At 42.3% G+C, this 11,589-nt stretch overlaps 1 long non-coding RNA gene and 1 other non-coding gene across 4 annotated transcripts; both read right to left on the bottom strand.

Moving 5' to 3' along the window:
- Positions 1-1,197: 1,197 nt before the first annotated feature.
- Positions 1,198-7,244, bottom strand: LOC115946675 (uncharacterized). Of its 3 annotated transcripts, none has more exons than XR_004080731.2 (4): positions 7,067-7,244; positions 3,482-3,636; positions 2,131-3,341; positions 1,198-1,363 (listed from the first exon to the last, which is right to left on the bottom strand). It is a non-coding gene; the product is annotated as an uncharacterized lncRNA (long non-coding RNA). The 3 variants fall into 3 exon arrangements; XR_004080732.2 differs by lacking the exon at positions 7,067-7,244 and having other exon boundaries at positions 2,131-2,264; positions 3,095-3,341; positions 3,482-5,576; XR_004080730.2 differs by lacking the exon at positions 7,067-7,244 and having other exon boundaries at positions 3,482-5,576.
- A 2,198-nt stretch (positions 7,245-9,442) lies between these two features.
- TRNAL-UAA (transfer RNA leucine (anticodon UAA)) lies at positions 9,443-9,525 on the bottom strand. Its single transcript has one exon. It is a non-coding gene; the product is annotated as a tRNA-Leu (tRNA).
- Between the last annotated feature and the right edge of the window lie 2,064 nt (positions 9,526-11,589).

Consider the following 11,589-nt stretch of genomic DNA (forward strand, 5'->3'; position numbering starts at 1 on the left):
GATTTAAGGTCAGTCATCTCATTAAATAGGGTCTGTTTAGGCAGTATGATTATGCTTGGTGTGAAGCACTCCATTCAAGAAAGCTTTTCTGTTACTGATAAAAATCATCTTTGGATGGTCCTCTTTCAAATCCGTTTAATAATATTGGTCCTGGAAATAAACAAGGTATACCCCCAGTCTTTGTACTAGAATCTTATTCCTGAATCTTTTTTTTTCTTCAAGTAAAGGCTCAAATATAGAATGCAGCAGCCACCTGGAACATTATATCCTTTTTATCTGTTTTTCCTGTAAAACACAGAAAAAAGGATCCAAGTGCTTTTCCAAAAGAAATAAAATCATCCAGTTCAACCTTGTTAATGCAAACTGGGCCTTTATTTTCCAAACACTCAATAGCTGTGTTTAATTTATCCCTTACACAAAGTTATAGCCAGGTTAGGTTTTCCAGCTCTAATATTCCCCAAAGACTATAATGTGATTTAAATGACTCGGTGGCATGGGAGAAGGGCTTTCCAAAGACTTTACAACCTATGTCTTTTCTACTGCAGAGGCTGCTAAAGCATAATTTCATTTTTTCCATAAAGATTTATGTCCCTTTCTATCACACAGTATTAAGATGCCTCTTACAACATTCCTGAGATAGGAAAAAATATTGTAGCCCTGACCTTGCATTAGAAACCATGCAGTATCCTGTACTCTTTACAAGCCTTAATGGATTTTTTTTCCTGAACTGCTTGTATTTTCAATTTCACTTTCTGCGGGTTTGAAGATCAATAAAGGGAGGTGATGCTGAGGAACAGTAATTTAAAGCGTATAACTATTGTGCAGATGCTACAACTTTAATTATAGAAGTAAGCTTCTGTGCCTGTCCAAAACTTCTGTGATAAACAATCCGCTTACACAGTGGCAGCAACAAGTTCAGCATCCATGAATTTACATCCATGACCACTGGCTGCAGCAGCAGCGCTAATTTGGTACATCCTCAGAAGTGCATCCCATACAGATACCTTGCTACGGAAAGTCAGCTAGCTACCTTGTTAAGAATTATTTATATTGTTACATGGATTTTCATATAAATGAAACACAAGTCTTTAAACCGCTTTCTCCAATGCCTTTTATTTTTAGCTGAACATATGTAATGAGCTAAAAGAAAAAAACAGTAATTTTTTATAACTCAATTTTTACAGTTGCCAAAATAATTACCTATGGACCAGAGCAGGCCAATGTGAATGTTAATGCAGCGGTGGTCAGGGATAGTGACTCAGAAAGATGGTACCTGGCATACTGGTTAACAGTTAAATAGCAGTTGGCAACTTCTTGTCAGTTCCAACATCCCTCTCAGGAGATACCATCTCTGAGGTTTTGCCTGCAAAGGAAGTGGAACTGCTTTAATTATACCAGAATATATTTACTACCTGGGAAGCAGTCATGCCAAGACTGTTAATGACAAACAGTACATAAAAGGAAACAATGCAGAATGCAAAATATACACATCCCAGTCTGACAGTTAAGATTACCCTGGTATAGTAATTCTGCTTAAAAAAAATAAAACCACATTCTGAGATAGTTAACATTGCAATCTAGGCCCATTCCTGCCTATGAAAACTAGCCTGTTAAGGACTTCCAGATGAATATGAGGCATTGTCTCTAACTCTGGCTCTAAAGGACCCATAGAGGCTCCTGTCTGGCGCTGTGGCACCTTAAGATCTCCTAACACAATCTCTGCAGGGCCCAACCTAAGCTAGCAGCATGCTGAAACTCTAATGAAACCCTTCTCAGAGACAACTTACAATGAAAAGTAAGAGAAACAGGCAAAGAATCTCTAACTACATCTTCTGCTTTTAGAGCATTTTAATGACAATTCTGAGATGTCCAATCCCATCTCTTTCTTAGCTTCTATCTCATAACACTTTCAAGTTTGTTAGTATTTCAGCTAGATAAATCACCCTACCTTCTCTGTCATATAAGTCCCTTTTCTTGTGTTGATGGCTGAGTTCTCTCCCTAACAATTTCTTACTGAGCAGAAACCTTATCCATGATGTTTCTGTGTATCCACTATCGTGAGTCATCAACTGCTTTCTCCTTGTACAGACATTTGATTCGTACGTTCATACCACACAATTCTTATCCTACCTGATAGTTCTTTTTTGTAGAAAAATATTTTGTTTAGAGGGGCTAGGCAGGAGGAGACATCATAAAACCTGGATCCAGTTGCTTTCAGTATTACTCCTTTGCTGATGTGTCAAATAACTTCTGGGGCAGGTCACCTGAATGAATGCAGTACAACAGGTTGGGCATGTCTCAGTCTGTTTTCAGTCACAGAAAACTATATGATTTGTTAACTGGCATAAATATAACCTGCACTGTCATAATGCTATCAAAATACAGATTGTGAAAACCATTAAGCTAGCTATATACAAAGTAAAATTATATTTAGCCAAGAAATCAGCTATTCTCAAAGCAAATCATCCTGCAAACAATAAAAAATAATCCCAAGTATTATGATAAAAGAGACAAGCCACAGTAATTAAATAAATTAATCATTTATTTTCTGAATATCATAACAAGGATTTGAAAAGCATTACATAAATGGGATTTCTGAACTGTGTTGACTCTTTCTAGCTCCTCATTCAGAGGTGGCCTCTGGATCTAGGACAAGAAATAATTAGCCACAGCCAGTAAGCAAAGATTGTTCAGAAAGGAGACTAGTAATACCTATGTACATACAGGAATAAGAATTTTTACCTGTAGTTATCAGGTTGCCAGACAACAGCACTGCATGGAGTATTATCAGTTGCATTACCTTCCCTCAACTCAACAAGAAAGATGTCATTTGTTAACACTATAGCTCCCAGACCATTTTAAAGGAAAATTCAGATCAAATTACAGTAGTTTCACAGGTAGATCATGAACTTTAATTGTGGTGTCCCTGACCATGGCACTGGGGTCAGAACTAGATGATCTTAAGGTCCTTTCCAAATCAAACCATTCAATGATTCTATGATACGAGAATAGTCTTCCAATAAGTAATGCTGTAACAGGATTATGGCATTCAATAAGCTAAGATACAGGTACTAATTTCTTACAGGAAACTAACCTTACATATTTATGACTGTAATATTGCACTTCCTTGGTCTTTATTTGGACAACAAAACTTTGAAGAATTGCTTTCACTATCTAAAATGAAACACTTGCTTTGATCTTTACAGGGGTTTCGTTCTCTCAATAGAGATCTCAGTGAAATGCACACAGTAGCAAACCCATTTATCCAGAAGGTGTTCTCGTGTGTGTTGTGGCATTTGTAGTTCCTTCATTTTATCTTGGGATGTTTAGGAACAAAAAACCTAAGCACAGAGAAAACATACAATCATTTATCATCTACAAGCAGAAAAATCTGTAAGTGTGAGATAAGCTTAAACATACAAAAATGCCTTAAACAAAATAAACCACTTCTTTTTAAGACATTAGAAAAAACTATATTTACTGTGAGGGTGGTCAAACACTAGCACAGGCTAGCCAGAGGGGTTGTGAAGTCTTCATCCATGGGAGATACTCAAAACGCAACTGCCCAAGCTGACCCTCCTCTGAGCTAGAAGGTAGAATAGATGATCTCCAGGGGGTCTTCCAGGCTCTGTCGCTCTGTGATGTGTAAAACCAGTTAGTGAATCTGTACTTTCTATGCTAGGAAGCCCAAAATATAGAAGAAAATTTCTCAAGTTCCACATTTCTTCACAGAAAAGTTCTTATAATGAGAATTATACTGGATTCTTATAATTAATATTCAGATTAATTTTAGATCCAATAACATTAAATCAATTGGTTTGTTTCTTACATATTACTTGATAATAAACAACTGAGTGACACAAGAGGGAAGTGGTAAGCATATGCTATACAGCTGGGGCAGGGGAGACAGTTTGCCTCTTTCAGCAACAGCTAACTCCTAGTCCAGCTGGATCTGTACATAAAATGCAAAAGGTAGGAGTGTGACAGAAAATAGCAACAGATATATAAGACGGGACAAGTGAAACTAAAATACATATGCACGTCAATCAGTAAACATGGATTAGCTGTGAAATAGAACTCATTAATAAAGCCCATACTTCCCACCAGCAATTCCACTCTCATATGACAAAGTTTGCAACACATGATGAAATAGCAACAGACAGGTGCCACAAATCCACCAAGTCACACGGCTGGGGAGTAATCTCTTGCCAAGAACTGCTTGAACCACTTTAGCAAATGCTTAAAAATGAAGCAGATGAGGTCTGAAGGGAAGATCCTGTAGCACTTTCAATCTAGAAAGGTGACAGCTGGGCAGATGGTGAAGGAGAAGCAGCAATCAAGGAAAAGGAAGGAAACAGGAAAGTGCATTCTTCTCCTAAAATCAATAGGTAAAGGAAGGCATTTTTGTAATTGCACATTTAGGAAGACCATCTCCAGAAGAGTGTGCACATTTTCTACAGTCTCCAGACAAAAACTCCTCCCTTTCAGGAAAAAAGAATCAATTAATTTAGACAAGTTCAATGCAACCAAAAAAATCCCCCCAAAACACATGTTAGTATGCTTTAAGCCCAGGCCCTAAGATCCCAGAGATCTTGGCTGCAATGTTCTGCATTATGCTGGCTTCATTTTAAGGTATTTTGGAGAGTACTCTGCTGGACCTTGCTGCTGTACTGTAAATTATGACTTGTCTGCTTTGTCCTTGTTCCAGAGGCCACTCTCACCAGAACAAAGCCATCAGAAGTGAAAATATCTGGAAACTGGAGATGATCTAGTGCACAGACCAGTCTTTTAACACTTTCAGAAACATCCTTCAGTAGTAATGCTGTGCTGATTTCAAGTGTTACCACCTGCACATTTTACTCCTGATGAGAGCGAACTGGCAAAAAGCAATTCATACCCACAGCCCTTTACACCAGTGGAAAGCTACTGCCCTTTGCTCTGCTGCTGAAGGTGGCTTTGAGCTAAATGTGAAACATTAACTGTGGCAGCTGAAGGATGGGCACATGGTCTTTTCTGATAGCTATGTTAGACCACCCTAATTCTGGCAGAGCAACCCTCAGGGTAATGCTGGGTGTGATGATACTTTAAGTGACCACAGCAAGACTTGCAGGGCTCATCTGTCCATCATAAGAGTAAACCTACCTCCATCAGCACCTTAAGTAAATTGCAGGGCTTTGTGCTGCAGTTAAGTGATATGCAGAGCCTCATTCTGTTCTATCAATGTCACGATCAGGGTGGTCAAGCTACTACCACAGTACAGTTCCCCAGAGCCTGCTGCTTGGATTGACCTAACCTAGCAGAAAATCTCTTATTTTTCTGTATCAAAACCAAGAAAAAGAATTAAGCAATAAAATGTTGCAAGGATCTGTTTGGGAATCTGTGTCGTAATGAATGCCCTGGAGAAAGAGGCAGAATTAGCTAACACTGCTAACGACACTTGGTTGCTGTGGCTATCGAGTCTGTTGAGAAATGACTGTAAGAACTCGCAAGTAACATCAGGTGCAGTCAGCAGATGAGCAGCCCAGCAGCTTTTGACAACGAATCTGTATAAAGACACATGTACAAACAGTGACACAACTGTCTATACTATTTAGTGGTAATCTTTGATCAAGCATCATGACAATAACAACAATCCAGAAAATAGATTCTGCCCCCTTTTTTTTTGCCACACAGGCCCAAAATGAAAAGAATTCAAGAATTACCAAATACTTCACATTCAGTCGCTCCCACTGACACCAGAGACAAGTCTTACTTTACAGACTTTAAACTAGTCTGCAGTAAGAATCAGAGAGATTACTGATCATCCTGCATATAGTATTATATAATAGACCAAGAACTTCACAGCCTTTTTACACTTTTTCCCTTAATATGAGATACTGGTCACTGGGATTAATGGAAAGATGGTTTAACTGAAGTAACAAATTATATAGTATTATATAGACGGAAGCACACTACTACTAATAATACATACTAAGATGTAACTGAAAAAAAAAAAGCTGCTGAAAGTTTTTAAAAAGTATTAAACTATACTGAACTATCACCTAAATAATATTTCAAGAACAGGTTGCCTTCTTACTGATTAGATTCCCTTTAGCTAAGGCTTGCTGTCTTTCTGTATGACTCCCACCATGGCCAGCACACATCCAGTGGTGCTTGCTGACTAATAGGTTGTTCAATACTGCCTTCACAGTTCATAGCATGCATCTGTAGCTTATTTATTACATGTTATAACCCAAATTCATCAATATTCTACTCATGGGCTTGTCTAAGATAACCAGAGTATGTATGTGCCTACCCAAATCCTTCACGAACAAGAAAGAATTTACTCAAACAGTCCCTTTTGCCAATGTTATATTTCTATTGACCTCTATTTTACACATTTGAAAATTGAGGTATGAAAATATTAATGACAAGTATCTCAAATGACATTGCCTGCTCAGAAACATTTTTTTTATTTCAGAGACTGCTTAAAATAAGGGTGGCACATGGATTTCACCTACATTTGCAAAAGCTCTGTATTTCTTCAAATCAAACTGAGGTTCTCAAGATGGATACCACAAAATAAGGAACACGAAAATGAGTGACTGCTCATGAATCATCTATTTGAACTGACTGGCTGCTCATGAGACAGGAAATCTGCAGTAGCAGAAGAAACAGCCCAGATTCATCAGGATAGCATTCAACTGTGTGCCCACGAAGCTCTTTTATTTATTACAGTTTCTAACACTAGTCACTATACTTTTTCCAGTTTCTTCAACAACTGAGGCAAAGATCCAACAGATAATGACCTTCGTAGAAAAACAAGAATGGAGTCCAATGGAAAGCAATATTGTTTGAACTAAAGGCCAGAGTGTAATGAGTGCATATAAGAATCTCAAATTGCAAAGCCAACCACCAATAATTCATGAGGGTTTAACAAGGAAGCTATTAAAACCAAAGAAATAAAAATACAATCTTGATAAAATAAAAATCTTAAATCAAAATCACAGTCAGCTCCAGAGCTGAAACACATTACACCACCCTGCCACTTCACCGAAAATAGAAACCAATAACCCCAGCAGCTTACCCTTTCGTTTATGGAAAAGTGTAGAAAGGGGCTGGGACATGTTGCCAGTAGATTTTATGGAAATTTCTTGAGAGCAGGAAAGTTTCAAAAGCTTTCTGTTCCATTCCAGAGCTGCATGTGCTCTAACAAGCCATTATAGAAAGCAGGGAACACAGTTTCACCAAAGGACTGAGGGAAGTTCTCTGCAAAACAAATCTCATCAGGAAAGGGCTGTGCCTGTAAGAGAAGCATTTCTAACCAAGAACTCCAGGTTTGTATATTGCTTTAACATAAAAACTGCTTTTTTTCAGTTTGGTCAGTGATTAATGTTCTTTTTAAAAATACGGTCATTTTTAGTTTTCTTTTTTCTTTCTCATAATGCTGAATAGCCACTAATTCATTCTGTAACTGACATAGCTGGGGCCACCTTTTCATCAAGATCAGTACTGCATCCACAAAATCTACATGAGCATCTACTGTATGTACACATGCTCATAAATAAGCACATAAGCAGGACTACACAATTTGTATTCAAAGATGTGGGTTTCTGAAGGGCAGCGTTTTTCCATTACAATATTACAAGTAAAACGTACCTTCAAACATGCACCCATTTTTACTAATTTGTACCTTTATGAAGAATAGGTACAAACATTTACTTAATAAAACATTTGAACTTGGCAGTGCTGCTTTTTAATGAACAGTTCTGGAAAGCGCAGTAAGTTCTGCATTTACAATTTAACTGTGGGAACAGTTAAAAAAGACAATGTATGTATCTAGAAATTCACCACCAGACCACATTTCTCTCCATAAATCCCTCTTGACTATCATATTTCTGCATTTATAATATTTCCACATTCGTGATGCCAAACGAAATAAAATATCCCATCTAAAACATTTCACCTTCTATTTCCTATTGCATTGAAGGCCCCCAAGTCATCTTTCTTGAAAGTTTATCTTTTAATTAGCTTGTATCATCACATGATATGTTTGAACTGAAAGTTTATAATTATTCAGCTCAAATTTTGGGGAACAGGGTGGCTAAAAACAACTTATTTGCTTGTATTAGGACTTGACCACGATGCTCTGGCAAACACCAGTAGATGTGCCAGCCTACGCTTGATTTGTGCTTCCTGCACTTTCAATATACTAGAACACAAGGATAATACACTGTCAAAAAAAACCCCAATCAAACCACAAAAGCGTGCTATAGAAAATTAAACACTGCAACATGTACTACAGCTGCTACCTGTTCTCCTAAATAAAACAAACCCAGGAGGTTAGTCTGGAAATCTTGCTCACTCTCTGCTTATCTTCCAGTTGAACACCTGGCAAAGTATAGTGCAGAGGCAACACTAAAGGACCATTACCCCAGAAGCAGTGTTTGCATTCCCTCCACACTCTGGGATTGGCTGAGGACAGCAGGCTTGACACCTGCCGACATCCTTCACACCCTCATCCCATACCTTGGTGCCTGCCGTACTTACCTTCACGTTACAAAAGCACTGTGTCAGGTTGTCATACAGCCTTCAAAGGATTCGAAGTGCTTGGAACTGGGGAGGGAGGGGGGGGGGGGAAAGCTACACAAAAAATATATAAACTGCGCTTTACAGCAACCAAGTGATCATCTGGGGTGGGCGAAGGCAGGGGACTAACATCCACCCAGCGTGCCACAGGCCCCAGGAGAGCCGGTCCCGCTGCCTGGCATGTCATTGTGAGGTATCACGCGGGCGGGTGCAGTTCCGTTGTGAGGCACTCGTGTGGAGAACTGCCCTGAAGTACACAAAGGGAAACCGAAGGGCAGCGCCCTGTCCCGCCGCGGGGAGCTGCGACACCCACCGCCGCCGGGAACGGGCCTCCGACGTGCCGCGGCTCCTTCGGCCCGGGAGCCTCCACTGTGCGGTAGGGACCCAGCGACCTGAGCACGTCACCCCCCACCCTCAGTCCTGTCGCGCCGCCGATGACAGCGTGGCTGTGACACCCACGGTGCCACCGAGAGCCAGGCCCGAGCGGCCTGCCAGAGACACGGAAAAAACGTATATATACATACACGCGTATATAGATAATATATACATATACTATATAAAAGCTTCAGAATTAAGTTGTGAAACCAACTAACTTTAAGCTAAGGTTGCGGTGTTCAATGCAGAGCCCAGCGGCCCAGCACAGCCGGCCGGCCAGGGCAGACAGGCCTGCGTCAGTCGCAGCCGGCTCACGCCGCCCTCGCCGGCCCAGCGGCGCGGCTGCTCCACAGGCCGAGTGCCCGCCCCCGCCCGCTTCAGCGCCGCTTCCCCGCTGCCTCCCGCCGCGGTCGGCAGCGCCCTGCGGCCGTGCCTCAGCCCAGGCACTGCGCCCTTCCCGGCAAAGCAGCACGGCTCCGGGAAAAAAAAACTTGACTTTTACCAGGAGTGGGGTTCGAACCCACGCGGACATACGTCCATTGGATCTTAAGTCCAACGCCTTAACCACTCGGCCATCCTGGTGCAGATACCGGAGCGGCTTCGAGCCGCTCCTACATCCAAGGCGGAGCTTCCTCCCGTTCCCCCCCACCCTGCCGCTGCCCACGACCCTCGGCCGGCGCCCTCCCGCCTTGATTTCCTGCACGGAAGCGCGCAGAACGCACAGGGCCACGGCCGCGAGCGGCCCCTCTCGGCAGCGGGCGGGCAGGGCCGGGGGCCTTGCTCCGCCGTAGGGCCCATGAGGGACCGAGGGCCCAAGCGGAAGGGTTGGGGGCTGGCGGGGGAGGTGCGCAGGGTTGGGGCTGCGCGGCCAGGCCCTGAGGGGAGAGCGCGGGTGGCACTGGGGCGCGGAGAGAGGATGGGGGTTGCCGGTCCGTGCGGGCCCATGGGCGCACTGAAGCGAGGACGGTGGGAGAGCCTGGGGGCGGCGAGGTGCTGGCGTGGTTGGTCGTGGGAATGAGAGGGCTGGGTAGAATTTGCGCCTGTAAGGCTCAAAGCACTAAAAAGTGAAACAGCTCAGCGCTTCTCTGCCCGCTTCCCCTGCCCTCGGGCGATGCTGCCGGGTGAAATACCAGCTGAGAGGTGCTCTCTGGAAACGCGGTGTTAGCTATTGGCGTTTAGCTTATTTATGGCCAGCTGTTTCACGCAGTAGCTCTTCCCTTGCTTCTTGTAGAAGAAAACCAGAAACAACGGAGTCTGAAGCTATCAAGTATGCTTCATTAGGGAAAGATACCGCAGAGGAAAGATTTTGTTTTTGCCAGTCACCACTACATGCATCATCTATGAAAGCACCTATTTCCTGCACTGGGAGTTTGCCCTTCCTCCCTGGGTAGGAGTGGGAATGGGGAAGTGGACCATCACTGGCTTTGTCACCGCACAAGCTCCCACTCTTGCCATCTTTGCTGAACGTTTTCCAGAGGAGAAAATGGTCATCCTGCATCCCACTAAACTTTGCCACCTTCGAACCTGCCCCCAAGGGATGAGAAACTCAGAACAACACAGGCTGGGAAGGCTAAATTGGCAGCCTCTGGCAAACTGGAGGAGGAAGGCGGGGGGCAGCTGCTTCCTGGTAAGAACAGGCGCACATAACCCGGCTTGGCTGTTGGACACCCTTGGTTGTGGTTGACTCTTTGTAAGCGGTCTGTGCTGTGAATTTGCCGGTGCAGGTGGTGCCTAACCTCTTCAGCCTGTTACGGCTCAGAGACCCCCAATACACAAGGCATGCCAGTGAAGGAAAATACTTCTCACATACAATAAAAGTGAATTGTTAACATTTTGCGTAAATGAAGAAAAAATTTGAAACTCACGTCTTCTTTTCCTTTAATTTTATCAGTAGCTGGAGCCCGTGCGTGAAAGAACAGCTCTTTCTCTGGAACTTATCATGCTGTATCATGTGCTTAGAATGTGCATCATAGCATGGCTAACACTGCTCCCTGTTCAGTAGGGTTGTGCCTTGCAGCAAAGCATTGAGTAGAGAAATACCATCAGTTAGGTTATCTCATTCTCTATTGTTATCTAACATTATTTCTCAGAAACATAGGAAAATGTTACTTTTTCCTGTCAAGACTTTGTGCCCTAACAATGTATGCGCTCTAAGGTAACGTGTAACAGTGGAGCAGTCTTCCACCAGCTGTTGCTGGCTTCAGCTTAGCTGTTACGAAGACACTATGCTAAAAACATGGAAGAAGATAGATCTGCTATCTCCTTCTTACATATTAGAGAAACAAATATCATGGCTCCATGTGCCAATCACATTGTGTCGGAAATAGATTAATCACCACATGCAGTATCTGTTCAATGATACCATTTCCTGCCTTCATCATATCTGCGATACTTCCGTAGAGATGGAAGCACAACCACGTGTAGCCTTCCTTTTCAAATAAAATTCCAGATATCTCCTATGTTTCAAAAATATAGAGAACCTGTTTTGTTTTCAAGAAATTAAAAAATACAACTTGGGCTGTGCATTCAAAACATCCTTAATGTAGGTTAGATTAGAAAGGCTTAGCTTAGCTACTCAGTTCAGCCTCCAGAACAAAGATGTCTTAAACATAGAGCTATAGCTTTACTTCAAGAAGTTTCTCCCAA

Source organism: Melopsittacus undulatus, chromosome 3 (assembly GCF_012275295.1).
Source record: "Melopsittacus undulatus isolate bMelUnd1 chromosome 3, bMelUnd1.mat.Z, whole genome shotgun sequence".
Taxonomy (NCBI): Eukaryota; Metazoa; Chordata; class Aves; order Psittaciformes; family Psittaculidae; genus Melopsittacus; species Melopsittacus undulatus.